Source organism: Triticum aestivum, chromosome 1B (assembly GCF_018294505.1).
Source record: "Triticum aestivum cultivar Chinese Spring chromosome 1B, IWGSC CS RefSeq v2.1, whole genome shotgun sequence".
Taxonomy (NCBI): Eukaryota; Viridiplantae; Streptophyta; class Magnoliopsida; order Poales; family Poaceae; genus Triticum; species Triticum aestivum.
In genome coordinates, this window is record NC_057795.1 from 700,497,552 (window position 1) to 700,503,359 (window position 5,808).

A 5,808-nucleotide genomic window follows, 5' to 3' on the forward strand; every position below is an offset into this window, starting at 1 on the left:
CATTTTCACGCATACTAAGAATACTAGGCCCGTAAGGGATTCATTTCTCTGAATTTTTTGGAATTTTTTTTATGGCCTCTAGAAAATTACACTTGTTGCTAGGGGACCTGCAGAGGTAGAATTTGCACGTGAAGTCCGTTTTTTCTAGACCATTCTGACGTGGTAGTAGAAAAGAAAAGCGATGGTGGACACGTATCTTGGGGAACTGCCCACGCTTCATCAACGAAATCAAACAATGACCATGCTATTTCTCCGCTGCCCACCGCGTGTCCAGTTCTCTAGAGTTCTCTCGCTTCCCCCCATCGCCCGCAGCTAGCCCACCAGCCCACCAGCCCACCGCATATTGCGCTATAAAAGGACAGGCTTACTTGCCTGGGTCTTCACTTCGCCTTTCTAGGTCATCCCTCTGCCACTGCGTCTGTCTTCCAAAATCTGGCGGCGCACACAACCAATTCGCCGCCGGGCCCCCACCTCTCCACCCGCATGGCCGATCTGTGAACAGAGCAAGCATCAATGGAGTAGGTTCCTCCTAATCTTTCCACTCCCCTCTCTCCTTTGGATCAAGCTCCCTCCACCTGGAGGAAGGGCTGAAGCCGGGTCGATTCCGTCGTGCGTCAGAGCTTAGAGGCGTCACCGCCGGGGCGCGTCACCGGGCCACGCGCCGAGAGAGCAGCGCGGTTACTAGCTGCACATTGGAGCCTTGGAGGTTGCTGGCTCGCAGCAGGCTGGGGCTGCTGGACATGGAGATCAGATGGAGCATAAGTCAGCGAGTACTTCAATCTCAAGTTCGAGCTCCCCGTCCAGCCCCATGTCTTCGTCTTCACATGAATCAGTGAGTACCACCCAGCAATATCTTTGGTTCTCCTTTTCATATTTCTTAGTTTTGCCTGCTACTTGGTGCTTATTTTCGTATACATCACTTCTAGAGCAGAGATATGACAACTTCTGCACTGGAAAATGCTGTAATTTCAGCCAAAAGCCCAAAATTGAGGAATCGTGTTCATGCAGAAAAAACTACTCTACTTTTTTTTGGTGTGTTCATTATCTTAAAAGCCTTTCTCGCAATCGTTTCAAGATAGAATGTAAATGTAGCTGCAGCTAATTTTTGTGCATATGTTACACAAATAGCTTATATATAATCAGGTTTCTGGTAGGGACAGATGATAATTTCTACTAGATTACTAATAGTAATCGCTTCCTTGCAGGTCTTCTACTATATTTAGAGGTGGATGCAAATTTCTGCACAATCTTCGGCTTTCTTGATGTTGCACTGATTATGTAATCTGCGTATGGGTTGATAATGAGGTAGCTTCCATGGTGAATTTTTTTAAATACTAGAACAATATTGAATTATTTTTGTAGATTCTTAAGTAGAACTTCTTCTCTATTGGAATTTAATTTATCCAAGGAGGATCAATACCATCTTGTTTTTGTTTCAGTTATAAAGCTCGGGTTGTCTAAACCTGAAAATTCAGTGAGGTGTAAATGTACAGTTCACTATTATACTTCAACATGATCAGGTGTTGTTCTTTCCCCTCTCGCACTTATGAGATCATTACTTTGTACCCCCTCTTAAAGAAATATAAGAGTGTTTAGATCACTGTAATTACTATTCTTATTCCATCATATTCCGTATCAAGCCGATATCTCTTGTACAATAGTCGTTTTCGCAAATAAATATTTTATGGTATGTTTTTTTTCATCAAGCTGATATCCCATTATGATATGTTTTTTGCTTTGCACATGCAGGATGCCTTTAATCAAAAGGATTGGTTTAGTCAACCCATAAGATTGATTCATTACCTTGGAGTTCCAGAGGGATTTTGTGTAGCATGTTCTTCAGGTACTACATGTTTATCTTGCTAAGAATGATTCAAGTATGAGTTTTCTAGACTACTTGTTGTATATCAGTGAATGATACAGTTAGTTTTGAAAATTTATCTCTCTTTTGGCTTATTTGTATATTTGAATGTTTGAAAAAATAAAGTTAGTTCGTCAGATCCTTCTTTGTGTGGGTTTTGTAGGTTACTTGATGGTAGGAAAATGTTTGTGACTCCAAATTTAATAGGTTAAGAGGATAGTATCTTAATCATTTAGACTTTTGCTGCCTACGTAAGGGAAACATGAGTGTGTGGTTATGAGATTCATGCTAATAAATCATTATCCGAGATCTCTCATTTGCTTATCAACTGTTATCTTTTTATATATCTTATAATTGTCACACTACTTGGTTCCTTTCATTCCATCCTAATTTTAGAGATCTATCACTTGCTTTCACAATGTCACTGTCTTTTTAGACATCTCTTAATTTTTGGCCACTTCTTAGTTAATTCCTTTCCAAGTTAATATATGAGGTAGTTTTATGGGCTGTAGAGTATCTTGATTCTACTATTTCCCCCAGTTAACAGAAATAAGATAAATTGTACAATTTTTTGACTGAACTATGAGTTTTTGTGATAGCTGTGGCCAGTTCTATACAGTATGAGCAAAGAGGAAAGAGTGTCCATTTGAGTGTCGATGAAGTGAAAGTTGTCAGTTTAAGTTGGTTCCGAGGATTCAACCTGTTCTATTCTACTACAGTATGGGTTGTAGTGACATATGTGCATAATATATAGTACATATTCTTCTTGATTTTTATGTGGCCCATGCTAATAGGCCATACAGTCTCTAGAGATGGGAAACGAATCATTAAGCATTTTAGAGATTGTTGTCCCATCTTGTATAGAAATAACATAGATTGCTTCCGTAGCTGAGCGACTACTTCGTCAGCCAAACACCCGGCTCCTGCTGCAAAGATGTCCACTGTCCAAGACCCGTGCGTATCATTATTCTCCCTGTCTGTGCCGCGCAACAGCAGTTTCCTGTAGCCCTGCCTCCATCAGCTTCTCCCTCTTCCTTGCAATCGGTGAGTTCAGCATACAAGCTTCAGATTGATAAGCTCCTATGTACTGCTGTCTAGACAAACAATGACAACGACGCCTTCTTGTTTTTAGTACTAACCAACATTTCAGAGAACAAAGTTATTGATGTAAGTAGCTTTTTGAAAGTTCCTTTTCAGTTTTCAGTCTTGGGTACATGAAAAAAATGATGTCACAATCTGAAAAAGTTTGGCCATGTATGTCAATTCTAGCTGAGAATTACATATTATGATAGTATAATGAGATGCTTGTGTGCATTAGTTTACGGTTTTACGCCATGACTTTTTTTCCCTTCCTTTAATTGATCTAAATGCAATGGATGCCATGCACTGTACGAAAGTATTTGAATTTGCTCACTGGGTACAGGACATCGGCAACAGCAATATCTGCACTCACTATACAGTTGGCAAAACCAAATTTCAGCTCCGATCAAAGCTTCTACTGTCGTGGATCTAAGTCTGACAGTAGAGTGGGGGTAGGTATGGAGAGGCAAGGTCCTAGCTATGGAGAGGTTGTAAACACAAGAGATGTACGAGTTCAGGCCCTTCTCGGAGGAAGTAAAAGCCCTACGTCTCGGAGCCCGAAGGCGGTCGAGTGGATTATGTGTATATGGATTACAAGGTGCCGAACCCTTCTGTCTGTGGAGGGGGGTGGCTTATATAGAGTGCGCCAGGACCCCAGCCAGCCCATGTAATGAAGGGTTTAAGGTGCATCAAGTCCGGGGCGTTACAGGTAACGCCCCACATAAAGTGTCTTAACGATCATAAAGACTACTTAATTACAGAACGTTGCAGTGCAGAGTGCCTCTTGACCTTCTGGTGGTCGAGTGAGTCTTCGTGGTCGAGTCCTTCAAGTCAGTCGAGTGAGTCCCTCGTAGGTCGACTGGAAGGTGATCTGTTCTAAGGGTGTCCTCGGGCAGGATACTTAGATCAGGTCTGTGACCCTACCCTAGGTACATGACCCCATCATTAGCCCCCGAATGGATTGAGGCTTGAGTGATGAAGGAGTTGATGTTGTTTCTGATTAGCCTTCGCATACTGGTCGTGCGTTGCTTTGAACCAAAAAATCTCTTTGTTGATAGTGAGCAACTTTTCTTCAGTCGACTCGATCCATTCTTTTTCTTCGTCGAGTGATCTTTTGGACTTCGCCGATTTCTGAGCGACGGATCGCAGGAAATCCCGCGTCTGGCAGACCGATCTGCCGTTCGCGGATTCCGCGGGATGCGAAATTTGGGGAAGCGCGCGAAGCGGGGCGGACCGTAGCGCTCGGATGGGACAGGGCAGAGACGCCTCGATCCCCGCGCCGCTTTTTTCGCCACGTATCGCGTCCGCGTAACTGTTCAGGATATGATTAGATCGACCGGGCCCACCTGTCATCCACTCGGAAGGGATCTTATAAATGCGCCCGGCGAGGGTTTTTTGAACAGTGCCTCAGCATTCTCTCTCTGTTCCCTTCGTCTCCGCCCAACGCGCTCGCTCTCGCCTCTGCACAACTACCCCTCGCGCGTCCCGCCGGCAGCCATGGTCAAGGAGAAGACGGCGGCGTTGGAACGCACGAAGAAGGCGTCAGCGACGGAGAAGGCGAAGGGGAGATCCACCAGTCATGGCGGGTCTTCGTCTAGATCTCGCCTGCCGAAAGGCTGGGTCCAGGGAGATTGGATCCAGTCGACCATCACGGAGAAGGATCTCCTCGACATGGCCAACGAGGGCCTGATCCCTCATGGAGCTGCGAGGCTTCCGGGGAAAGAGTGGCAGCCCCAGCCGGAAGAGGGTGAGTGCGTGCTTCTGGCTACCCATGTCGACCGCGGATTTTCTTTGCCGCCGAGCATTTTCTTCCGTGGTTTCTTGAACTTCTTTGGAGCGCAACTCCACCACTTCACCCTGAATTCTATCGCCTACCTTGCCGCGTTCATGTCCATGTGTGAGAGTTTTCTGGGTTGTCGACCGCATTGGGGCTTGTTCAAGCACATATTCACGTGTCGCTCTCAGACCGTGAAGAAGGCGAGCCCAGGCGACGAAAAACCCCGAGTTGTCCAAATGTGTGGGGGTCTGGGGATCCAGGTGAGGATCAAGAGCACCTTCCCAGCCATGACATTTCCCGAGTCAGTCAGAGGCTGGCAGTCGACCTGGTTCTACTGCCAGGATCAGTCGACGCCGGGGCAGTCGAGTGGACTCCCTCAGTTCACCATGGGCCGAGTGAACAAGCCCTCCTCTCTGAAGGTGATTCCGGAGGAGAAAGCTGACGTGAAGATGCTGATGGAGCGTGTAGTTCAGTTGGTTCGGGAGGGAGTGACGGGTATGGATCTCCTGGAGGTTTTTCTTAGGCGTCGTATCCAACCTCTTCAGTTCCGGAGCCATTTTATGTGGTTGTACTGCGGGACTGAGGATGTGACTCGGGTTAATCCAGAAGCAGTCGACGATGCCACTCTGGAAAGGTGGATGGCTGCTGTTACTGGGAACAAGGATAACCCTCGCGGAGCCAGAAGGGTTCCTCCACTCGACTGCCACAGTGATCCAAACAAGGTATGTCTGCTCCACTTCCCATTGTATTCTCGTCACATTTATCTCTGTTTTCTCTGCCGATCGGTCGACTGATCTTTGTCTTGATGTCTATCAGGCCCTCACTGAGCTGTACTTGATGCCCAATGGAGCACAGGCTTCGACCGAGGAGGGAGAAGCGAGCGGGGGCGAGAGCCAGGAGGAGGAGTGGGACTCGGACGCCGCTGAGGATGATGATGACGACGATGACGATGATGATGATGAGGAGGAGGAGGAGGAGGACGAAGAAGAGGAGGAGGAGGAGGTCGCACCACCGCGCTCGGAAAGGCGGTCGAAGCTTGTCCATGACCCTGCGACTGAACGTGGCAAGGGGGTTGCGACTGTTACACAGT

At 46.6% G+C, this 5,808-nt stretch overlaps 1 long non-coding RNA gene across 5 annotated transcripts; it reads left to right on the forward strand.

Annotated features, from left to right (window-relative positions):
* The first annotated feature begins 397 nt into the window (after window positions 1–397).
* LOC123150298 (uncharacterized) lies at window positions 398–3,325 on the forward strand. Of its 5 annotated transcripts, XR_006475049.1 has the most exons (6): window positions 398–832; window positions 1,206–1,305; window positions 1,440–1,520; window positions 1,750–1,843; window positions 2,750–2,905; window positions 3,285–3,325. It is a non-coding gene; the product is annotated as an uncharacterized lncRNA (long non-coding RNA). The 5 variants fall into 5 exon arrangements; XR_006475047.1 differs by having other exon boundaries at window positions 1,440–1,843; window positions 2,461–2,905; XR_006475045.1 differs by having other exon boundaries at window positions 1,440–1,843.
* The last annotated feature ends 2,483 nt before the right edge of the window (window positions 3,326–5,808 follow it).